The following is a 26,977-nucleotide window of genomic DNA, read 5'->3' on the forward strand; positions in this document are numbered from 1 at the left end:
TCCGAGATATTCCTAACATTCTACGGTGGACCCGCTTTTCAAATGCTTCAAGGCGGTTTATTAAATAATATTTACTTTAAAGTTCACTCCTCTACGTCGTACAGAAAGACAAATCATATGTGAAATTTAACCATTCGTTATCTCAGCTTAAGGTTTATATTATCGTCACGAAAAGTATTATTTATTTGATTAAATGCTGTTTCGGCCGCTCTTTTTTTTGTATTTTATCTCAGTGTTGAAGTCTAGATTCTCAGTGGTGATATTGCCCGAGTACTTAAACTGTTCCATTCTCTCAATATTCACACCCTTAAGTTGTAATTTGCATTTGAATGACTCTCGACTATAAAACATAAGCTTAGTTGTATTTCCATATATATTTAACCCAGAACGTTCACCGACGAAGTCAATCAAGCATATCAAGCATTTTTTGTCAATCTATAAACATATCAACATTATTTTTAATTTGACCAAATTTTTTTAGAGTAGGACTTGATTCAACCCCCTGGGGAGTTCTTAAAAATTAATATATTACAACAGAAAAAAAAAATATTTTCGAGAAAAAAAAATAGAAGTGTAGGCGTTTACAGGGCTTATATCTTATCATTGACTGATCAAAGTAGCCCCTGCGTAACATTCATCATTCTGCCAAAGTTAGAACATTTATATTTCTTAAACGTTTTTATCTGTTGATTTCTAATTTAAAGAGCTGTATTCTTTATTAAAACGGGTGAAATTCTTTTGACTACGTAGGTAAAATAATTTATATATTTTGTAATAGACAGCGCATCAGTTGAAATTGTTTCCGAGTCGCAAAACAGCTTTTAATTTTAGTTCGAAAAACCCTGAAGCGGATCCCAAAATAACGCTACAAAAAACTAGCAAAACTTACAAGAAGCTTTCATTCGACATTTTGTTCAGGTTTGATACCGCCCAGTGTTAATAATGGCTCCTGAATTTTGAACAGTTCTCTCGACATTTCTCACACGCAAGATAACAATCTACTTTTCATCACTTGAATAATTATGTATTTCGTTATTTTTACTCTCCGGGATTTCTTCATTATGATACGTTGCTACTGAATCGTTAGCAAGTTCAAATTGTTTGATTTATTTTTTTAAGTATTTAACTAAGAATTAAGAATAGTCCAGAAGGAGCGTAGAATCAAATTTGAAATATGTCCAATAATCCCCCCACTATGCTCTACTTTCACCGCGCGCATTTGTGATGTCGCCGCGTAAAGTTGCTTGATGGAAAAAAAAAAATACAACACAAATGTAAGGTAAATAAAAGGCAATCTGGTAATTTTTCTAGAATTTTATTGTACACGCAGAAACATTGATTGACACAACAGAGTAGATAAGTATAGGGTCATTTAATAAGAGTAATTGATTTTTTGAACTTGGAACTTAAAATTCAAAACAAATTTTATTTTACATAAAACTGATATTTTTATATCGTGTTAAATAATATTTGATGTTTTAAAGATAATGCCGTTCAAATTCCCCCACGGCGTTGTTTAATCTGAGGTCTAATTTTTATCAGTTCTTACTGCCCTGACAACACTAACGAAGTTTTCATTTTGTTTCTTGGACAATCTGACAGATAGAAAAATAATTCATTTTTTTAGTAATGCATTTGCTTTTTAAACATTCGTTTGCTAATAACACATGAAATGTGATTGCATCCTGTTTCTTAAGGATACTAGCAGTATTTCTACACTTTAAAAAGACACAACACGGCATAGTTGAATTCACATCAGGAGTTGCGTACTGAGCGACTTCTACAATGAAACTAATGGTTCAAAACGTAAACCTTCTAATTTATGAGTAGTTTAGTCGCCTTCTGTTTGATGTGCATATGCGGTTTCTGGACTATTCTTAATTTTATGGTATTTTAGTTATATATGAATCTTACTTTACCACTTAGCTATTTTCTTTTTTTTTAAACTTCTAACAACAATATAAAGAAAAAAATCAAAATGTTTTGATTATGTTTTAAAACATGAAACGAAAGATCTCTCACAACGCATTTGACTAGTTAATTGCATAAACAATTTTAATTTCAATGTAGCACTGCCAGCAAAAAGGAAGACCTGCAATTATTGGTAGCAAATGCTTACGATATATGCAAGAAAAGCAATTTGCTTATGAATATTGATAAATCGAGAGTGATGGTTTTTGAAAAGGATGAAAATATAATTTAATTGGAGATCAGTGTGAGCGGAGATATTCTGAAACAGGTAGAAGAATTTGTGTATCTGGGAAGTATGTATACAAGAGATGAAAAAACTGCGAAATATATTGAAAGGAGGGTGAGGTGCACTGAAATCTACTTAAGCAAACAAATGTTTATCGCAGGAGGCAAAACTAACAGTTCACAATGGAGTTCCAGTGCCAACTCTAATGTATGGGAGCAAAATATGGAATTGGAAAAATAATTATGATAGAAGTTAAAATGCTGTCAAAATGCAATCCCTTCTTCGAATGTGTGGTAAAACTATGTATGATAGGTGGGCAAAAGTCGAGATCCGTGAACTGTGTAAGACTGAGACATGCATTATTGACAGAATCAAGGAAGGGATCTGCGTTGGTTTGGACATGTAGAGCGAATGGACAGCGAAAGAAGGGCTAAAAGGATCTACGATGCAAATGTTGATGGATGCAAAAAACGAGGAAGACTGAGAAAAACAAAGCACGATCAAGTTCATTAAATACTTAAAGATGGACATGTCAAGAGTAGGAATTAGGGGCGTGCGTGCATGAGAAGATGTATGAATGTAGAGGAAGCGAGGTCTATATGCAAAGACAGAGTGATATGGCGTTCTATCCTCTCTGCCTACCGCTACTGCGAAACGGCGTGATGGTTTGTTTTTTGTTCATTTCACTGTATTTCACCACGTTTTCTATATTCTTTTATATTAAATTCAGAGTAAATCAAAGGATGATTGATATGAGAAACTCGAAGTCTAGAAAAAGGCGTATTTTCTAAATACATGTATTTTTGTTTGGTTTATGCAGTGAATCTTGATTTCTTAAGTAATGATTATGATCAGTGATCGGTCTTGCGCTGTAGATGCCAGTCTAGAAGAACCAATAAATATTTTCGGTTAAAATACATTCCTCTACATACCTCAAAACCATTTTTAAGGCCGTTGGTCTTTCTATCGATTTTACTCTTATAAAATAACAATTTTTATTTGAAAATAAACGAGTAACTTTTAAAAAATCTTAAATTTCAAATAACACGATTTTAATTTTAACTGTGCTAATTTCACTGCCCCTTTCACTGAGTTTGGCTAATTATATGATGGGCCTTTATCGGATATTGTCATTAGTCACTTTGAACAAAGATAATATTTCTTAATTCGCAAGTATTTTTTTATCTTCAGTCGGCCTCGTGGTGTAATGGTTGATATTTATTTTTAAGGGTGTTTTTAAACTAGAATATTTCATAGTCCCTGTACTGGTACTTGAAGCGTACGGCTGATTATCTTACCTTAACAAAAAATAACAAAAAATATAGATCAAGATACGCTGCGAATGGTGCACCAATACAATGTCCTATGCACCATTAAGTGCGGAAAGAGAATGATGATGGTGATTTATCTATTTTATTATTATCATTAATATTATTATTTTTATTTATGCACTTCCACAAAGTTACAAATACTACAAAAATAAAAATGTATTTTATAAAACCAAACGCCGTGTTGAATTCGTATACAACATAATAAAAAGTAGAAGCCTACATATTGGGTATTTTCAAATATTGTTTTTTCTTGTGATTACTTTGAGGGTGTTTTTAATGATTAAAATTTTATTTTAATCCTTAAACTACTTTCAGTTTTTAAAAAAAAAATGTACTTAAATTGATAAAAAAAGTAAATTGAAAACGAAAGCATGTAATACAATATGAAAACTTTACTGGTTTATTAGAATAAGCCCTATTTTATATACCCTCAAACTGTGAAATTGTCCTTTATGTTACCTGAATAAGTTTTGAAAATCAATTATCAATGTTTTTTTTTCATACATTCAATTATTATTTTTTAATTTTTATAATTTGCAATTTTCTTTGCTTAGTTTTAGTTTTTGGAATTCAGATTTTTATTTGCCAATTTTTTTATTATTTATAAATTTAAATTTTATCTTATTATTTCGTTCGTTATTTTTAATTTTTGTTTTTATTTTTTAAACATTATCAGAAATGTTTAAGTATTTTAGTTTTGCAATTTCTTTATTTTTATTAAAATAGAGTTATATTATTTTTATTAAAATATATTTTTATAGTGTATATACATATTCGATACATGTAGCATTAGAACGGGTACTTTTGTATCTAGTGAAGCTGATAGGAATATTTTTTTACAATTTTTATATATCAAACACTGATTCTGTTTTATTTCATATTGCAAGTACGTAATTAACTTTTTTTGCCAATAAACGCCATATTTTGGCACTGAACTGAACGAACTATTTTTTTATTTATTTATAAAAACAGAAAAAAACCTTAACTTAAATAAATTATCTGGATAATACGATGGAACAATTACAGTAATAGGTTCTCTGATTGTTCATCACAACTCATAAAAGTTAATTCAGGGTGATTATTGTTTTTCAGATTCCGTAAATTAATTAAATAACAAATTACAATTAATTAAAAATATCCGTGTTTTGAATCAACGACAACTTGAAATAATTGCTGAAGTCAAAGATCGACCAAACAATCTTTCGTTATAAGAATCAGTTGTATCCATACAGCGCTGGTCGCTTATAAAGTTATTCAAATAAATTTTGAGTTCAATAATTACTAAGCAACTCGATGAAATTTTAATTATTAAGAAACGAAGTAATTGCTACAAAACAAATAATTGAAAGCACAAGGTCCTTTTGATATTTCAGACATTCGATTGAAAGATTTCATAATTAATTATTATTTGTTTAGATTTGATATTGTTTCCCCTATTTTGTGGAAGTTACAAAGCCTTTGAAGTTAAAATTAATTCGTGAATCGGTCCTTTTTTTATTTTTTAAATTCATACATTTCATAAAAAGTACAATTATTTGTAAAATTCAAAACATATCTACTTTTACACATCTAGTAAATGTAATCACTGTAACTCACCAAAAAAAGAGACTAACTCTTGTGCTTGGAGAGTGACCTACACTGTTTTAGTTGTTTATTTATGGGAGTTTATATAACAAATTACAACAGGGATGGAGAATACCTTTAAAAAGGGAATATGGAAGTCTAGGCATTTACAGGGCTTATGACCTGTCTTTGGCTGGTTTAAGTGGCCACTTTACACACTGTGTAATATTCACCATTTGCCTATGTTTTAACATCCATATTTCTTCAATTCTTCCATTTGTTGATTTAAGTGAAGTTAAAGAGCTGAAACCTTTATTGTTGTGAAGAGATTAATCTGACTGAATTATTTCACATACTAGGCAACGCCTGAAAACAATTTTCCAATTTTTAAACTTCTTCTTGGACCAGTTGGTTTCATTACAATATTTTAGTTTGTCCGAATGTTTGTAAACAATAGACTGGATTTTTGTCTTCAAACATTTGGACAAACTCAAATATTAAGTTTATATAATTTTAAATACAAGTATATGAGAAAGAAAAATAAAAATATAGAATATATAAAGAAAAAACATAAAACAATAATACATTCATACTAATTAAAATTTAATGTAATTTTTACACGTGTTCAAAACATTTCTTTAGATTAACTTTAAATTCATTTATTGATATATTATTTTTAATAGTTTTTAGTTCATTGGGAAGATTATTATAATTTTTTACACCTTTGAAGACAAAGATATTTTGACCATGATTGATAAGGAATTTAGGATTTTTATTTTCAATACTTTTTTATGTTTTTTGAAAATTTATATAAGTACCTGTGTATAAAAAAATATTTAAAAAATACTTTTTTCTGTCGTTTTATTGGTAGACAAAGGTTATTTTATTTCTAGAAATAAGTGAAGCTTTACTTTTTTATTTTAATGAACCAAAACGATAACATTGTGTTAAAGCAGACTTACACACAGGCATAACAGACGCTTGTTCTAGGGATTCTGCTTTACAATTATATAGATCCTAATTTAATTTATAATTCACTTTGAATTTAAATATCATAAGTGTATTAAAGAAACGATATTAACAATTAATTCAAAACGTAATAATACGCAAAGTCACAAAATTCAATTTTATTTAAAGCAATTAAAAAGTATTACGAAATGGAAAAAAATATTTATGAAGAAAAAAACATATCAAAATTTAAAATAATGGTCAAGACATATGTGATAAACAATTTATAAATTAAATATATTTTTAATGTTATTATTAGAACACACATAACAATATGTATGATATGTGTGCCCTACTTTAAGATTTAAATAAATAATAAAATTTGAGCCAGCTTGTGGTTCCGTGGTAGTAATGTGGAATCAAATCAAAGTTCTAAGGTTCTAATCCCACTTTACCACAACTCGACTCCCGTTTATCCACCACAAAACTTGTAAGAAATAGTCTGAAAATTTAAAGAGATAATTTTTAGGATCTTTCAAATCAAAATACAGTACAAATTTTTTTTTGTAGTATATTATCATGTTAGTACATCTGAAGCTTTTATTACAGGTTACTTTCTAAAACTTTATCATAATCATACCCCTGTCCGCACACCATGGTTCACAGGGCACGGCATCAGTTCACTAAATGCAGCGTTTATCGAGCACTAGTTTAATAAACGTAGGGCGACCAGTCTTACACTTCAGATGAAAGCCAGGAACGTGAAATATTGCAGTGCAGAACCACCATTTAAATCAATATTTCATGTCAACCTTCCCAGAAATCGAACCCGGTATCTAATGCATGGTAAACAAACACGCCAGACACTACACTACGAGGCGGGATTTCCTTATTCAGGATTTTTGTCTGCTAGTGGCTATCAAATAGAAAACACTCTTTCAGGATATTGGTTATATTTCACTCAACGAACTGAATTGTTAATTTGCTCGGACACAGAAAAAACCTTATTTTTTTCTTGAAAATATGATTGTGTTAAATTAAAATCAGTTTGATGTAAAATAATTTGCCGTTAACGTTGAAATAAGCAAAAATTATTTGCTAGTATAAATTATTTTAACAAGAATGCAACAGTTAATTAACTTCGAACTTCGGATAGTTAATTCAACAATGTTTGAGTATGTCCAAAAGCTTGCAGACTCGCGGGATTTTTTCCCCAGGGAGTTATTCTCTATTATACTTTATTATAGCTCTTTTAGAGCTGTTATACTGCCTAGATAAAATAAGAAGAATAAAAAATAGAAAATTGTTTTTAGGCGATGCCTAGTAGGTGATCAGCTATTTTACTTCACAAAAGTCAACGGAAGAGTTGAGTAAATGTGGATGTTTAAACATGGGCAGAATGGTGAATGTTACATAGTGTGTAAAGTGGCCACTTTAACCAACCAATGACAGGTCATAAGCTCTGTAAATGCCTCGACTTCCATATTCCCTTCTCAAAAATGTTCTGTTGAAATAAATTTAAATATGAATAACTCCCTAGGCAGGAAACCCAGCCAGTCTGCAAGCATTCGGACATACTCAAACATTGTTGTATTACATCATTTTTAATGCCATGCCGTTCATTTTTAACCAGCTTGCTATTTTCGCAATCAAAATACCGACACAGAATTTGACCAATTCATTTAATATTGCTTTTATCTTGCTATTTTTTTTATCCAGCTGTACTACATCACAAGCATTGTGTTAGTAAATTATAATTAATTAGCAAAAACTTTTAAATATCGTGCAATTCCTATTTCGAGAGATTTGTTGACTAGAAGATCGAAAAGTAAAAAGTTTATTGATCTTTTCAAAGCGCAAATGCGTTTTTCTTTGAGCACCGACTTGGCGCTAGAAATACAAGTCTAAATTAGATTTCTTTCTTTACTGCAAGTGATATCTTAAAATAAAACAACCTGCAGTCTTATGCGCAACGTAGAAGTATTTTGAGCGCAGTAAGAAGTGGGAAGCTTCATTGAAAATGATTATGATTTAATTAATTGAAAACAGTTTTTCTACTTATTTAAAAAACAAAATAAAACAAATCACTAAAATAAATTGAAAATACACAAGTTTTCTTTATAAACTTTCGATAAATGTTTTGAAACTTATCCCAAACTACAAGTAGGTAAAATACATGTGTCAAGTACTTATTTCCGTCCATATTATGGTAAATTCAGAGAAAACTAATAAAATGTAGCTATTGGATTGAATGATACTTAAGTCATTTGTTATCTTTCAAAAAGGGCTATTATTGAAATTTGCAATTTTATTTTTAATTATTTTTAAATTTTTCATAAATTATGCTTTTATGTCTGTATTAAAAATATGCAAAATATTAAATCAAATCATATTATTAAAAGTTTGACCCTTTATAACTCAACTCCTTTAAAATACAAAAATACCGTGTTTTGATGGCTGAATAAAAATGAAAAACGCACTTGTTATTTTCTTAAGATTTTCATAATAAAATAAAAAAAATGGTACAATATTGGAGTGTGACATTTAAGTCATATTGTGATAAAATTTCTCTTAAAAAAATTCTCAAGTGTCATAGAAGTATAAAATATGTTGAAACAATTGTTTTTGATTATATTAACAAACAGAAAATTATGTGTCAAGTTTAAATTTGAAGCACTAACTTTGTGGTTGTTCATTATAATAAAATAAATAAAACAACTTTGTTTTTAACCACTAATTTTTATTTTTCACCGACCGGTTTCAAAGCAAACAAGCTTCTTTGTCAAGGTTTACGTAACTAATGGATTAAATTCCTTTCTATTTTATTTCTATCATGTTCACTAAATACTACACGTGGACCCAATAAATCAAGTGGTTTTTTTCTTACACGGGTGGTAATTTGATATCATTATTTTCGGAGTAAGCCAGGAGAGGAATAAAAGAAATATTGTTTATTTGGTTATTAATTATTGTTTTCTTATTATAAATCGCTTTTTTAATTTCTAAGATTTCCAAGTTGTCTTATTTTAATATTTTATTTTCAACATGAAGAACTTTTAATCCAGTGTCTTTATTGGAGATATGATTATTTTCACTTGATTTATTGGGTCCACGTGTAGTACGACATGATAGAAATAAAATAAAAAGGAATCAATTCATAAGTTACGTAAACCTTTACAAAGAAGCTTGTTTGCTTTGAAAAATGGTCGGTGAAAAATAAAAATTAGTGGTTAAACACAAAGTTGTTTTATTTATTTTTTTAGAAAATTATGTACTTAATCATCATCATTATATCTCGGCTTCCTTATAAGAGCATATGGTGTCCATAAAAATCATATAATCATCTTTGTCTGTGCATTCTTTCAAGCCAGGTTTACGTCTCATATTTCTGACATGAACTGCCGACAGATAGTCAGCAGTGGACGTCCAGGACGTCGAAAACTTGATCCCTTGTAAAGTGGACAAGCGTGGTTATGGCTCTCAGGAAGCATCCGCAGTATATGACTATGCCAACCTATTGCCTCCGCTTGAAGACAGTTGTCACCGTAGTTTACTGGGTCCGTTGTCTTATTACTTCATTCCTTACAAAATCAAACCACCGCTCACCCAAGATTTTTCTGAGATATAATATATTGTATTCTCGAAACTCAGAATTTTGTTGTTTTGGGCCCTAGTGGGGTGCCACGATTTGCATCCGTAGAGGAGAATTAACTTTCTAGCAACCATAATCGTGTACAAAAAAATGTACATTTATTGCATTGAATGGTGTGTACTGGTGCACTTTGGAGTTTATTTAGGTTTTTATAAAAACTGAATTGGTTTGTCACAGAACTATCATGTGATGCTATAAATGGTTGATTATTTTCTAGGTAATTAGTGCATTAAAATAATGTATTATTTCTTAAATACTTATGTGTTCCCCTGAAGTAATGTTTCTAATAATTTAACTTATAAAAAAACTTGGGCATGAATTGCAATAATTTTATATGGTTCATCTGAAGTGAACCGTCTTGCCTTAGTATCGAAAGAATATGCAAATATTAAGTTCAATAAATTTATTTCTTGGACCGGTCTATTATATAACGCAGTGAGAAGAGGACATATCCAGTCAATTCGATCACTTTGGCTCTTCTCTCCCTAATGTTTATTTTCTGTTCCGGCGGGATTATTTCTGGATCGTGACGTCACGGGACGCCTCCAGCGGACGCCGCGGCGACCCGCAGTAGAGTCGTCCGAAATACACCGCGCGAAATGCGACTCTAGATTATTCGATCGTCCCGACCGCGAGATTCGCGATAGTTCTACAGTATTCAATTAAAAAGTCAGTCCATTATAGCACTTGCATCGAACACCCAACGCACCGCGTGCCAATACTAAAAAATAAAACAAAACAGAAAAATTTATAGCTCTCTTTCTAAATTCAAGTGATTCTCAAGTGCACGTTTTCGAGCACGCTGTCTCACGGTTCGTCTTTTGTTGGAGCGAAGTGATTTTAACTATGATACAATATTTAAAAATCGATAATCATTTCTGACTGGGCTTTTTTGTATCGGTTGATAATATGATTCTTTTATTATACGATTTTAAACTGAAGTGAAATTGTGAAAGTGAGTTGTTAAATATATATATATGTAAGTACACGATCAAAATATTTATTTTAAAAAGTGTTTTTATAAAATTAATTTGAAAAGCTCAATAAAAAAAAAATGTCTTTACAACTTTAAAATATAATTTAAATGATAGGATTGTACGGCTAGACGTGTACATTTGAGTTATTTTAATGAACTTGTAGATCAAAAGTATAAAACAAATTTTATTTTAGAAAAAGTACTTAATTACAATACGAATAAAATAACAAGCAACCCATCGATTCGTGTCTATTTAGGGTTGGGCAGATAGGATCCAACTTCATACAAATATAATATTTACCTGCGCAAATTTGCTTTCTCATATAACTTTATTCTAAGTCACGCACTGTTTTAATTTGATGAGCTTAATAATATCATACATCGTTTTAAGTCTAACTCGGTTTCTGTGTTGATCTATATTCACTCGACAAGATTTAACATTCCTATTTTGATATCGATTCTGTACATTTAATTATTTAATACGCTCTAGTTTGGTAATTAGTTGTTTTTACCGTAACAAAGTTATTTATTTAAATCTTCAAGTACAAAGAATAAATAGTTTGGCGGACTTATTAACTTATTATACTTATCAAGAAACAAACTGGTAAAAAAGAATTGGTAAAAAGATTGTATTTTGTAACAAGAAAAGAACAAAATATGTTTAAAAAAATACGTACATAAAAATTTTAATAAATAAAAAATAGCGGCTCTTTTCTGATGGAGAGATAAAGCTTGCAAATATAAACTTAAGAAACGTACATTATGTAACACACATTAAAGGATGAAGAATGTGAGATCAGATAACAAGATTGGAAGAAGACAGGAAGCGAAACCAGGTACGAGAAGTAATAAAAAATATTTGTTAACAATGTTTGAGTATGTCCAAATGCTTGCAGACTGGCTGGATTTCCTCCCTAGGGAGTTGTACATATTTAAATTTATTTCAACAGAGTGGGAAAAATTTTCTGAAAAGGGAATATGGAAGTCTAGGCATTCACAAGGCTTATGACCTGTCATTGGCTGGTTTAAGTGGCCACTTTACACACTGTGTAACATTCACGATTCTGCCCATTTGGACATAATCAAACATTGTTGAATTACTACCTGGTAAAAGAAGAAGTATAAAAATTAGATAATTGTTTTCAGGCGTTGCCTAGTAGGTGATTTGGTTCCGCCGGATGAATCTAACCCACGTGATAAAGGTTTCAGCTCTTTTATTTCACAAAAGTCAACAGATGGAAGAGTTTAGGAAATGTGGATGTTCAAACATGGGCAGAATGGTGAATGTTACACAGTGTGTAAAGTGGCCACTTAAACCAGCCAATGACAGGTCATAAGCCCTGTAAATGCCTAGACTTCCATATTCCCTTCTCAGAAAATTTTTCCTTCTCTGTTGAAATAAATTAAAAAATATTTGTCCTTACAATTCGTATAATTATTTTAAAAATAACAAAGATATGGTTTTAAATCTTGTGTTCTATTTCTTTGAATTTTATAATACAGCACTTCTTTTAACAGTCAAAACTTTTATATTGTTGTAAATAGACAACAAATAAGCAAAACTTATGTTGCAAATTGCAACAAAGATGGAGAACATTTCAGAGAAGGAAATGAGAAAGACTAGGCATTTACAGGGCTTTTCACCTGTCATTGGCTGGTTTAGTGGTCACTTAACATTCACAATTGTAACATTCTTCATTCTGCATATGTTTAAACATACAATATATTGAGTTTTTCTACTGACATTTCTTGGCGGAACTACATTTTAATTATAATTATAAAAATACGCATATAGTTTTATTCCACTTTTATTTAGAAATTTTTACCAGTGACCGGGTAAAAATTTATGATTATAATTTAAACTTACATGTTTCTTCAATTCTTTCATCTGTTTATTTTCGTAAAGTAAAAAAGCAGAAACCTTTATTGTTGTGAAAAATTAACAGGTCATAGGCCCTGTAAATGCCTAGACTTTCACATTTCCTTTTCTTAAATGTTTTTCATCTTTGTTGTAATTCGAAAATCTTAAGAACTCTGGGGGGTGAATTCTAGTATTTTGTCTACAAACATTTAACTCCAAACATTTTACTCAAACTAATGTTTGATTTTTCCTTTTCCAGTTTCCATTTGTGGAATAACAAATAAATTTCCATTATTAAGAATATTATTTTGAGCGATCTTATTATTTTTCTGGGTCTGAATTTGATTTGTCTTTCAACTCGATTTGTCTTTCAACTTGATTTTATTATAATTCAAAGCTGGCGTTATTGTCTTTGTGGCATTGTTTCAAATCGCAAATAACAACTTAAGTTGACCAAAATAAACTGTATTTTGTTGCTCATTAAGAAACTTTGGGCACAATGAACAGAGGTGAGAACAAAAGATTTGCTCCCACGTCATTCTATTAACTTTGAAAATGAGAATGTCATGTGTTGAACAAAGATACTTTTTTAATGCAAACAAATGTTCAAAGTGATCGTGCTTTTACGCTTAACTTTTACGAAATATTTTTGTATCGGTACAGAGAAAAGTTTAAATTGATTTTTTAATAAAATATGATAACGTACATACTCGTAGGTACATACAGGCATTGATATTTATTTAAGTATACACAAGATGCAGCACTTAGCACCCGACTTGTGTTCCATTCAACCTAAGTTCCGGAACCTATCTTGTAGCCAGTAAACGTGAAGCAGCGTAAAAAGGCGCAACATACAGCTTTTAATTCACAGTAAACATAGACAACCCTACTACGCGTTTTGAACGACAATGTTCACACGACATCGCTCATTTTTCGGAACATAATTGTATACTATCGTTCTATGAAGCATCATCTCTATACCTCAGTAGGTGGATGCGAGATTTTATTTGTTTTTTCATGGCCACAAGATAGGTACCAATAGGTATTTAAAATAGGTACCATTGATTTAGTATAAAAATATATTAATGGAACGTCAGCCTAGATACAACTTTTTTTTTTATTTTTAAAAGAACCTTTTCGCATTTTTTTAACCTTTTTTATTTCAGTAAATGTTAGCAAATATTTGTACATAACCACTTATCGACTTTTTTTCGTCTACCAAATTCGAGACGCACCCGTCCCTTTGTCAGGAAACTTATTACACTAACATGCAAATACCACTATACACCTTCACCAAAGTAGTTGAACAAAAATATTAAAGCAATGTGCTGATAGGAAACATGTTTTTTGAAACTAACAACAACGTGCACTGATTATAATTAAAAAGGTTTAATCTTGTTCGAGTAATAGAAGGTGAAGGTGCATAGTGGGAATTGCATGTTAGAGTAATTAGTGTCATGTTTTATTTATTTTTTCTAATTAGTACCTAAAGCGTAAGACTAATCATCTAACCTTCATGTAACAAACATAAATATAAATATAAAGATGCGATTGGTGTACCAATGCAGTGCCCTATGCAACATTAGGTGTGGAAAAGAAATGATGATGATGATGATGATGATGTTGATGATGGATATAAAAGATAGACCTCAATTTTTATGTATTTTAAACTTATAATTTTATTTGACTGCAAATTGCATGATCTACATTTCTGTTGAATAAAATTTGACTTTAAGGCTGTACTTTTAAGATACCTTCAAGAAAAAAATCCGTATACGGAATAAAGGGTGAATGAATGTTGTAGCTGCTCCAAAATTAAATAACTTTGTCCCCATTTAGATATTTTTAATACAAAATTTTATTACTTAAAAAAAAACTTTTTGAAACACTGTAAAATAAAACATTTGTCAGTCTGTAATAAGTTTATGTTCCTTTAATTAGGTTTATTTTATTATAATATACAAATTTTGAATTGGTCAACTATATTATGAAAATCCCTCTCCTCCACTCCTCCATTCTATTTCCTCATCCCTTAACCTTCTTAAGAGCTCTTTTTTTTCTTCTCGTGTCTTATACAATATATTATTTTTCTATTTACTGTGTAACATGTTCTCTCATTATATTTGTGAAAAACTTTAATTAGATGTATGTACTATTTTTTTTTATTTTGTATTCTTATATAAAAACTGTTGTTTTTCCTCAATTAATAAAAATAAAATACTTTTTCCCTTACTGTATGTATATATTTTATGCATCCTTGTTCAACTTGAAAAAAATATTTAAAATCCCTTTCTGTAAATGAATACACAGCAACTTTGAAACGATTTATTTTATAGTACGGGTGCTAAGGAAAGTGCTATAGTAATTGAACACTCTAAATCTAATGGTAAAAAATAAGTCAAAGTAAAAACTTATCTTTACCATAAATTAGACGCTTTTTTTTGTGTTTTTTTCTTAAAACAAATGCTTTACATTTATTTATTTTTGATGATTAGATTTAAAATGCCTAATTAGTGTAGCTTGTCCAATTACTTCAAATCCCATCCTTGTATTAAAAATGTCGCGAAAACGATGAAACATGTTGCTGATTATTCCGAATTTGTCGATTTAAGTACCACTCGCCAATTTCTAAATAAATTGCAATTAATTTTGAACAAGAATTTACTCTAACAAACTAAAACGCCGTGTAGATTGTTTTCGTCCATAAAACACAACTATGGAAATGACTACATGTTTAAGAAAAACGTATCCAGGAAGAAGCTATTCAACATGTCTAGGTCGTTTGACGTAAGAACTGATAGAATCTCCGCCTTTGCAAAATGTTTTTACGTGCGTGTATTACATTAAGCTTCTAGAACATTCTGCGCTTAGATTTTCCGATCCAAGATCAGAACCGACAGTTGGTATGAAATCCGCAGCTGTTTAGTAAATGTTGGCAGAATTATATAAACATTGAGATGTTCTGCATCCTGTTCATATTAATTTAATATTGGCAAAAACATCCACCCACGTGTATAGGAATTTTTCGATTACGATCTTTTATCCAAAATACATGATATAAAATTAACAAATTACAACGGAGATGGAGAATTCCGTAAATTGGAATATGAATTCCTGTTGAAATTTGTTAATCTTAATGATTTCCGAGGGGGTGAAATTCAGTCTTTTGTCTATATACATTTGGACAAACTCAAATATTGTAATATGAATTTCATTATCTTCGGGCCCCTGGCATACGAGTATACTTGTTATTTTATGGCAAAAAATATTTCTTCGTCATTATTTCAGATATTGAAATATATCCAAAGCATTACAAGGGTGCTGTAATTTCCTGTTTTATATAAAGGAAGGGTTTCAACTGAGTTGAAGGAAGTTTTAATTCAATACTTTCATAAATATATCGGAAATTTTAGCTGTCGAAATGTCGCGGAAAAATATTCGGTTAGAGAGTTCATTTATAAATTTAATATTTCAAGTGTCATGAAAGCTCTTTTTTTATTATATTTTCTATTAGCATGCAAATATGTTATACATATTTAGGATTGAAGTCCATGTATTAAAAATTTAATTCTCGTTTACAATTCCAATGCATTACTTAGAGGAGTGCGGATTCTACCCGTCTGACTTCATACTGGGAATGCTTGGCTACAATAGTTTGGAGAAAAAAATAAATGCATACTTGCTTTTGTATTTTTTCGGATTAATCTATGGTTTAACGATCAACAAAGGTGTAATGAAGAGTGCTTTGTGTTCCGAATGACTACCTTAGACATGGACAGCTTAAGCTGTTTTATCTTCCTGCTTGCAGAACCAAACTTCCGATGGTAATGCCAGTAGGAAGAGCAATGTCTCCACTCAACCGTATCTCTTCGGATATTGACATCTTTCATATTAGTGAAAAAAAGTTCAGAGAGGATAGCATCGTTCTTCCTTAATTGCTGGGTATTTTTATTTTTCCAGCTTTGTATATTTAAATTGAAGTATAATTTTTTTCGTGTTATGTATGCCTTGAAACATTTTTGTAATGTACATAAACGTATTAAATAAAGAAATTGAAATTGACAATTCCTTTTTTACTTCTTACAGTGCATAGGGCACTGCATTTGTATACCAATCGGTATATCTTGATCATTTTTGTAACATAAAGTTAAATTATCAGTTTGAGGCTTCAGGTGCTAGTCCCGGGAATGCGAAATATTCTGGTGTTAATTTACATTTTTCAATAAATAATTCATGCCTACCCTGTCAAAAATCAATCCCAAAAAATTACAAACATAAAATTCATTCAAGTATTTACAGCTTTTCAGTTGTTATTTCCGTAAATAGTAAATCTCCATATTCTATAATAATTCAATTGATTTGAGATCTTTAATTTGTTTGCACTTTTAATTTGTAATAACAATTACTCATATTCGCGTAGTGTTGTTGTTTACGCATTAGCCTATCATACCCAAAAGCAAATTCGATACGAAAAAAAATCGATTTTATCTTATCAATTTGTTAAATAAAAAAAGGTAAATGTGACTTTATAACCATTTAATAACATTAGTGGAAATGTTCGACCACAAAGTTTGTGTTTTAAACATAAGTAATTCATGATTTGGTTGCCATACGAGTATACAGTATCTACGTGATTTTTTCCGTATTTAGCTACATTTCTTTTACAGTTAATACCCCCAAGTTATGTATGAAATTAAAAAAAAATGTAATTTATATTTGTATTGAAGGAATCTGTTGTGAATTGCTTCCAATATTTGTCGGCAAAGGTTCGTACTTTATTTAAATATTTTTGACATCTTAAAATTTGTTTATACGTCTTTTTATTAGAGCCGCATATTTATGATAATTATTTTATTTACAAAGGGTTTATCCTCCCCTAAGTTTGACCTCACTTAAATGTTTTATATTTTGAAGTTCTATGCGGTATGAAAAAAAAATCACTTCCAAGGCCGTGGGTTGTTTTTTTGTGGTAAAAGGATGCTTTATTTAAAAAAATTACAATATTATTCGTAGACTGAGATAAAAGCAAAACGTTATTTTATTTATTTATCATAAAACTTATTTAAAAAACGTGCATTTTTGTTCATTGCGTTTTTTGCGTGTGTAAATATTTTGAAAGGAATATTTTTTTTTTTAATTTGCCAAAACATTTTTCGTTATTCGTGAAATCACGTTTTGTAAAATAGAAAATACTTTGTGATAGACAGAGTACGAATCTGGCGCTTCCTGATTCTATGATTACTAAAACTATCACGTATCACGAGCAATGTATTAAATAAATCAAATGAAATAGCAATAATTACGTTAAAACTAGTAAATATAGTAACAATTAAAAAAGAAATAGTCAAATATGGTACATAAACGCAAATTTATGGCAAAAAAATATCGTTTATTTACAACTGACAAGAAATATTTGAACACGTTAGAAAAGAAAAATCACTTATAATTCTTGGCAAACTATTCAAACGCTTTGTGGAAATTATTTTTTCCACACTACAGCGTTGTATAAAAACATTTTTATTTATGTACATATTTCATTGTACACATTTCAATAGAACGAAACAATGCTTCTTGATAGCAAACATAATATTTAGAACTTATTTATTGGATTTTTCACACTTAAATAAATAACCGTTTGTGCTATGTTAACCCTCCATAAGCCCAGATTTTATGGGAAAAGTTTGCCCCACGCTTCGTCTAACTACTTTTCGAGCAAACAATTTGATTATATTTCATTTGCGAATAAAAGGAATAAATATTTACGAGTTGCTTAATACTTATTGCGAATTGCTTTTTCGGTCAATTGATTGAATATACAAAAGCAGATAAATTTATTACCTTTTTTTTACTACAAACAAATAAATTGAAAAACGTCAATGAACTAGCCTACATCTACCGATCTTTATTAGTTTCTTGAAGTAGTATTTTTTTTATTGGATTTTGTGATAATATGTAATAAAGTTTATTGAAATCTTAATATTCCATCTGTTTTATAACCTTGACTTACAATAAAACCGTAGGATTTAGTATGATAATATTATTTCTCTACATTTGTATTAAGAAGCGGAACATTTATAATAAATTATAAAGAAACTAAGCGTTCTCTTCTTCTTCTTTTCCACATCCGCTCCTAAGTGGAGCATGTGGACATCACCAGTTGTCTCCAGGAGACCCTATCGCCAGCCAGCATTTTTGCCTCTTCCCACGTCAATCCAGCGCCCCTTAATTCTGCCAAATAAAGTCTAAAGATCGTCATTGACGGCCTTCCAGGACGGCGTAGGCCCGCAGGTTTAAATAAGAGGCCACTTTGGTTAAGGTTCTCCTGAGGCATGCGCAGCACGTGTCCAAGCCAGGTCCTCCGCCGCATCCTCAAAACGCTCTATTCTAGGAGGCTTCTGCCTCCGTTCTCGGACTTCAATGTTGGTTATAAAATCGAACCACCTTATACCTAATATTCTTCTCGAGCACTTACTCTCAAAACTCAGAAGTCGTGGTGAGAAGGTGTTTTGAGCTTTGATAAGGTGCCAAGATTCGCACCCATATAGGAGTACTGGCATTATACAAGAGTTGAATCGAGAACCGAGTATAGACTTGAGCTTCAGACAACACGCATCATGTTAAAAGTTGCTCCAGCAATTCCTAGGCGGATTGCGAGCTCTTTGTGCATGCTTCTATCCTCAGTTATGTGAACTCCCAAGTATTTAAAGCTGTCAACTTTCTCAATCCTCTGCCCATTATTATAAAGATGTTGATCAGGGTCAAGACAGGATTTGTTGCACATAATGTAAGTCTTTTTTGTATTAATATTAAGACCAAGACGAGCTGAGTTTTCCTGCAAGCGTTGCTAATTTTAAAATGTTACTTTAATTAAAAATCGAAAAATTCCAGTATCTTTTATTATGAACTACTTCTGAAAATTCGCGTTGAGGTGACGACATATGAAATGAGAGAACGAACGCAGAAACTTTTGGTGACAACTGCTATCAAGCGGAGTTGACACAGTTGGCTGGTCAACCACGGTTACCTACATTACAAGGCGGTTCTCAATGTTCTGGAACTCGACTGCTGACTGATCGTCGGCAATTTATGTCAGCACAACAGGACGCAAATTTGACTTGGGAATCCATGAAAATGATGATGATGAATAACGAAATATGATTAATGACGCTTTTCATAAAGCTTTCATTTTATTTATGTGGATTTACCTAAATGACACGCATTAAAAGTTGTACACCAAGAGTTGACAAATATACAAATGGACATTGAACAGCAACTGTTTACCAATAGTTAGCCAGCATGATATTTTCTGAATTAACAAGTTTTCAACAAAACTACTTTGTTTATCCAGCACTTATTAATTTGTACTGTTTTACCTGCCAATTGAAGAAATAATTATTTATTTCACCCAACATTTACTGAAATCGATATTTTCCGTCCGTTTATATCTTTGTAAATAAGAAGATACTAGAATAATCTCAAAACATTAAGAGGATACGCGGTGACTGGCAGTTTTGATGAATAAATGTTATAAAATATGTTTCTGCCACTCTCTCACAAATGCCTCACCGTGGGACTAATTATGTATATTTCAAATAGGGAAAACGATGTTTCGTTGTCCTGTTTTCCGCATCCCAAAACCGAACCGATTTGGCGGTTTTTTTTTAAGAATTATCGAAAAGAAATTTTCTATCTCGATTCTTTTTGCGTTTTTCAAAAATAGTTATCATATTTGTATTTTTCCATTTATTAATATATCTTAACTCTACATAACAATACACAAATACCTGCATCGGTATTTATAAGGTTTTGAAATGTTTTTTTTTTGTATTTTATAACTTTCTTAGGAAAATAATGAAAACAAACAGCAACACTACGTTATAAAAAAGATCAAGGTCTCATTTCCCAATGAAGAACTTCAGTTCTACGGGAAATTGGATACAAAAAACGTTTTCTTACGCGCGGTAAGCATTAAATTATACGGTAAAATTTCTTGAAAATGTGCAAAAAGAAATATAAAAAATATTTTTATAAAAACGAAGTACTTTAAACAACGTCACAAGTTAATGTGAATCAACCAATGGTAAGAGAGCTGTGAAAGATATCCGGTAATCTTAATGACTCTCGAGGGGGTGATATCCAGTCTTTTGTCTACAAACTCAAGTATTGTAATTACTACCTACTAATTATTTTAATACACAGTTAGACAGTATTAATTTATACCATTTATTAAATAAGAACGTTTTTAAGTGAATTTTCCGATTTTTCTCTAGCTGAACCCAGTAACCAATTTTTTACAAATTTATTTCATTGAATCCGGGTCATGGTTTTGCAATGTTTGGGTAACACATTGAATATTTTGGGGCCCAGAAATCTGAAATTTCAGAGTTTGTAGATGCTTAATATAATTCATACAAATGTGATTTTTAACGAGCGAGCGGACGTACGAAGGGTCACAAGAAGAAGAAAAAGAAGTCTCAATATTGATTACTGTACATACAATGATTATGCTTACAATTTATAATGATAAATAAAGAGATAAATAAAAATACAACAAAAGTAATTTCAATGCTTACCGTGTTGATATGTTCGTCAGATTAGATGTTTGACTATTATACGAGTATATTATAACCGTCAACGGACTGATTGGCAGAACTGACCGAAAATAAACCGAAGGGTGCCTTTGCGTCACATGCGGAGTAATTTCAGAAATTAAAAACTTAATAATCAAAGCGCTCATAATACGATGTATAAAAATTTTTAGAAAATAATTTTGACTTAATTTTACCAAATAAAAAATTCACTGAACTTCCTCATAGTTTAACAATGAAATTTGTAAACAAATTTGTGAGTTTTATTCAGATACGATAAATATTTGACGCGTCATTAGGTCGAGAACGCCCGAGTTATTTCCTTTATATTTATAGTCCAACTGTAATCACTATTTCTGTCTCAGTCTGTGAAGAGGAGATGTAAATCTGGCTGAAATTCATAAACTAATATTTATGTATTTTGGAGATTGCTCAAAATAAGTACCAACCGATTTATGGCTCGCTCTGTTAGACACATAAAATTATTATTTCTCACCACAATAATATACAAATACATCTACTACTACTACCATCACGCCATTTCTCAGTAGGGGTGGGCAGAAAGAATGGACCACCCCACACGTCTATTCTGACATACATTCCTAGCTTCTTCCACATTCATACATCTTGTCATACATGCCCTTCGGTTCTGTCTGCTTTTGACATTACCAGACTTAAGATTTTGGTTTATCTGATCATGCCACGTCTTCCTTGGTCGTCTTCATCTCTTGCTACCGTTCATTTTCGCCATGTATTCTTGTTTTACCATTTTTTCGTCGTCCATTTGTTCTACGTGACCAAACCATTTCAGAGACCTTTTCTCAATCTTATCAATTATACTTGACTCAGATTTACACTCTCGCCTGATTTCATCATTCGTTAACCTATCATACATTGATTTTCCACACATTCGTTTAAGAAATAGCAATTTAACCGCGTTCACTCGGTTTTCATCCTTCTTCTGCTAGTTCCATCTTTCACTTCCATACATAAGTGTTGGGATTAAAACTCCGATGTGCACTGCCAGTTTAGGTGCGATTGGCATATTTTTATTAGCAATTACTGTGCTTAGTGCTCCGTTCATTTTGTTGCCCGCATTCACTCTCCTTTCAACACCCTTTTCTGGAGATATGTTTTTAAGAGATGAAAGAGTAGAAGAGAGAAGAGTGCAAATACATTATTTCAATAAATTTCATTAAATAGTTAACACATACTGTTCAGATATTTTTTGTGATGAGTCAGATATTCTTTTACTTCTTCTTCAGCCTGTCGCCGTTCACTCCTGAACGTAGGCCTCCTCTATCTTCCTCTATGCTAAACGGTATTGGGCTATTTGCAATTCCGCCGTTCCCAAACGCTTCACAACATTGTTTCTCAAGCGGAACTGGAGCCTAATGCTGGAAAGATGTGACATTTTGTCACCCACTCGACAATAGTCGATGGGGCATTTCGATTGCTTTGTCATGATGCTATTCTTGAAAACCCTCAAAAATTCAATTACAAAGACCAATGAGAAAGTGGCAACACTAATAAATCCATATTTATCTATGGCCTATGGCTCTCCTGCCACCCGTAAACTTCTATTGTTTCTTGTCAGATTTCTTCTGTTGAATGCTTTGTGTATGGAATATTATGAAAAATATTTTAAAAAATGTTTTACTGATACCCGTGATACACTTAAGGTGAGGAAAGTACATTCTTTTGTCTTCACCTTCGGGTTATTTTCTGCGTTTGAGATTAGAATGTACTTTCCTCACCTTAAGTTTTGTCTCTGCATACGGACCTTAAGATGAGGAAAGTACATTCTATTGTCTTCACCATCGGGTTATTCTTTGCGTTTGAGATTAGAATGTACTTTCCTCACCTTAAGTTTTGTCTCTGCATACGGACCTGAGACTGTAACATTTTGAATTATTATTTGCCTTTGACATAATACAAATCTACATTTCATTAAAAATATTTCATATTCTTTTAATGGATTTTAAAAACATATTGTATAAGATATACTTCAAATACGTATTTTGATATTGACGAGCAATAGAATAATTTTGAAATCACGTTTCTAGTGAAATTTTAATTGATAATGTATTGAAAATAAGTACAGTTATATTTGTTGCACATTTGTTGATACGCCATCATCATAATATTGATCAGTCTCGTATATTTTAAGTTAAAATACAACAAAAATACCCACTCATCATTTAAACATGAATGTCGAGCGTTTTACAAGAAGGAAGTTTGACAGCTGAAATTACGATGTCGCATTTGATTTTGAATGTTGAGTGCTTTGTGGCAGTTGAGATAAATCCGATTGGTTTTTAATCGACTGCATTCGTATAAGTGGTTAAAAAATGCTGTCATTTGTCGAATTACGGAAGTCGCATACAATTCTAAAGGCAAACGAGTCCAGCATAAGGCTCCTAGGATTGTCCGAGGTTTCTGATAGTAGTTCAAAAGCCCCAGTCCATGAATCTTCTGAATTACGAACAACATGATTAGCTAAGCACCATTTCAACAGCACTCCTGTTTTGTCTCTTTTTTTATCTCTAAAACTTATCCCAGCATCGCTCGCTCTATTATTTTCTGTGCGATTTTCATTTTATATTAATTTTCGTTGGATAGTGTAATGATCTCAAATCAATATGTCAATACTGGCTAAACACATGAATCAAACACTCATTTTTGGAAAAATGACTGAGTTTTCCGAAAGCTGCCCATCCCATGCCAACCTTTTGATCAATTTCTGTTTTTTTATTTTCCTTACCAAGTAAAATTCAATTGCCGATATAGACATATTCATTTACTGCCTTTGTAAGTATATTATCTTAACATATCCTTACAGGAATAGGTAAGATCACTTTTGTTTTATTTAAAATTATCCATAGCCCCACTTTTTGGAGACTTAATTCAGTTTTTTAGCATGAGAGAAAGTTTCTCAGAACCACCCCCTTTTTAAAATATGTCATCAAGAGTGGCGGTACTTCCATAGAAGCCTGTAAACTTGACTTGCCCAACATGCCATACATATTTCCACGAGATATTGTTTATTTTGATGATATGTCAAAATAAACCTTCTAGGTGCTCTATACACTATACTACTGTTATGCAGAAAGCATACAGCTTGTTTTCTGGCAATTGTTTTTTTAATACATGGGCTGTCTTACGGGTAAACCCTAGGAACCCCCCTTGTCATCAGCAAAGCGCTGATGATTGAAGTGCACTCCATCCACAAATATCACTTTATCGTCCTAGTCAAGTTTATTGAATGTCATATAAATTCGTTTTGGGGATATTGTGTCTCCTTGTCTAACTTCTCTTTTTATTGCTATTTACCTCATCAGTCGGCCTTGTGGTGTAATGGTCAGAGCATTTGCCTACCATGCAAGAGGTCTCGGGGTCGATTTCCGACATGGTTGATATGAAATATTTATTTAAATGGATGTTTTGACTTTCGAGTATTTCATAGTCCCTGGACTGACGTCTGAAGTGTAAGACTGATCATCTTACCTTTATGTAACAAAAAATATCTAAATACGCTGCAATTGGTGCACTAATGCAGAGCCCTATGCAACATGAGGTACGGAAATGGAATGATGATGATGTTGATAATGGATATGAAAGATGGACTTCAATTTTTATGTGTTTTAAACATATAATGTCATTTGACTGCAAATCTTCAAACTTTTGCTTCATATTTGGATTGATTAATTAAACGCTAGTGTTTCTACCGAAACAGTTCAAAATTTATCCTATCGCCCTGTCGTTTTGTTGTTCATTTAAAAATTGCCTTAAAATGAATTAATTTTCATTCTTTTGGCATAATATACAGATTGGTGTGAGAAAAAAATGTCTCCGGGAAGACTCTATCTTTCACTTTCATTTCCTCAAATATTGTATCTTCCGGGAAACCTTTCAAATAATATTGTTGTATTATTTTGATCCTGTTTTTTTTCCCATTTATCTTTGATTATTCGATCAGTACGCCTTACTTAATCCCAACTCAAATATTTATATCAAACCTGAAAAATTAACTTGACCCTGGAAAAAATCGTAAATGCACTTGTAGAGCAAATTAAGAGAATCCTATTAAAATCCACACCTGTTTTCTTTCAAACACAAAATTATGTTTTAATAACGAATTTAGTTCAAGCATTTGCAATGTGGAAGTTATTTTAAGAGGAATGCAAACGGAACTCTCCACATTTTATTTGCGTCGGCCGATTTCACTCCAGAAAATATTTGTATATTTTTTCTTGAAATTCCTATTTCTGAGCTTGTAAATTTAAAAACACACACAAAACGTCCTCATTGAAAAATCTGAGTGATAAAAAAACATTCTCGAAGTTTTCCACAAGAAATGTATATACATCTAGTGAAATGTTTTTTTTTTTTTTTATATTTACAAATACAAAAGCTATTTAAATTAACACGGCTTTTTGTCCAAGATAAATGACCTGGAAAAAAATCAAATAATATGAATTAGTTAGGCAAAGCGTGAAATAAAACTTATGGAAATATGCTGCTATTAAAGTATCAATTCAGTACCCTACGCGCCATCAGGTGAAGAAAAAAAAACTGTATTTTAGTAGTAGGTGTATTTCAATCACTGGTCAGAAGGATTTTTAATAAAAAATGCCGTGAAAAATTTTTCACCACGCATATTAAAGTTGATAAATAATTAAATTTGACCGTTTTTGTTTTTATTTATTTATTTATTGTGAAAATCAGTATTTTTTAACAAAATTAAGATACAAGAACACAATTTTAAAAAGTAAAACCGATTACAGATTTCACATTAAATTATTATGAATATAGAAAGAAGGAAAGGGGGAAAAATACAAAAAAAGAAACATAAAAATTCAATGAAAAGTTCGTAAAAGGAAGAAGACGTGGTAAAGTTTCAACTCTACCTTTTTCTCCTTTTTTCTTTGCTTCCATGAACATTTATATTCATTCCTTAAAAAATTACAACCAACAATAATACAGGTAGTAGATGTGTACAAAAGTAAATGGTAAAAGTTAAGCGGGAGATATATTTAAAATGTATTGAAAACGTCTTGTCTTTTCAATTAAATATTTTTTTATAATTAATCAGCCAGGCTTAGAATGAAAAAAATTGTACTTTAAATCCACGTATACGCATATATATTGAGTAGGTGCAGTAAAAATCAACTTGAATCGATAAATTTATTTATTCTGACACTTATTTGTTTTTAAAAAATGAACATAGAGTCATGCTGAATTGCAAGGATGAAATTCATCAGTAGGCTCTTGTTGAAAAGAATATTTAAATGTAATTTAAAAGACTCATTTGAGTTTTTTTATAAGCGTATTATAAGTTCAAGTCATGTTAATACCCGTATGCAGAGACAAAACTTAAGGTGAGGAAAGTACATTCTATTGTCATCACCTTCGGGTTATTTTCCGCATTTGAAATTAGAATGTACTTTCCTCACCTTAAGTTTTGTCTCTGCGTACGGGTATAAGTCTCGTCTGGTTAGTACGTAGTAACCACGTGCTTTAAATGTCGATTTGAAAGTTGTTCCCGATTAAATTTTTCAAATAGTAAGGTTAGTCATTTTAGTATAACTTTATTTTTTACTGCCCTGAATTTGTGTGGTAGTGTTGTTGTATGTTAGCATTTTCAGTAACTTGTATTTCGTCGTCTTGCAATTCTGTGTACGATTTTTATAGTCACAATTTTTATCGAATATTTTATGTCTTACTGTAGTGTTTTCTCTTACAGTTCGGTCGTAGAGCTCAAGTAGGCAATGTTGTATAATATTCGTTTTATATGCTTTTTTTTCTTTTTTATTGAATTAAACTATGAACATTAAGTATATTTTTTAACAAAATAATAT

General features: G+C 31.1%; 1 protein-coding gene across 6 annotated transcripts in view; it reads left to right on the plus strand.

The window, feature by feature from the left end:
- The window catches only part of tn (tripartite motif containing protein thin), a 208,417-nt gene that overhangs the window by 126,019 nt on the left and 55,421 nt on the right, over positions 1 to 26,977 (plus strand). For 2 of the 6 annotated variants that reach the window (XM_088225120.1, XM_088225124.1), the window contains exon 1: positions 10,264 to 10,670. The exons of the other annotated variants lie outside the window; for them this stretch is intronic. The gene's annotated coding sequence lies outside the window, so the exon portion shown is untranslated. Of the gene's footprint in view, positions 1 to 10,263; positions 10,671 to 26,977 lie in introns of those variants that run through there. 6 annotated transcript variants of the gene reach the window in all.

Source organism: Micrasema longulum, unplaced genomic scaffold, assembly GCF_059751315.1.
Source record: "Micrasema longulum isolate JH-2025_06_02 unplaced genomic scaffold, ASM5975131v1 h1tg000331l, whole genome shotgun sequence".
Lineage (NCBI taxonomy): Eukaryota > Metazoa > Arthropoda > Insecta > Trichoptera > Brachycentridae > Micrasema > Micrasema longulum.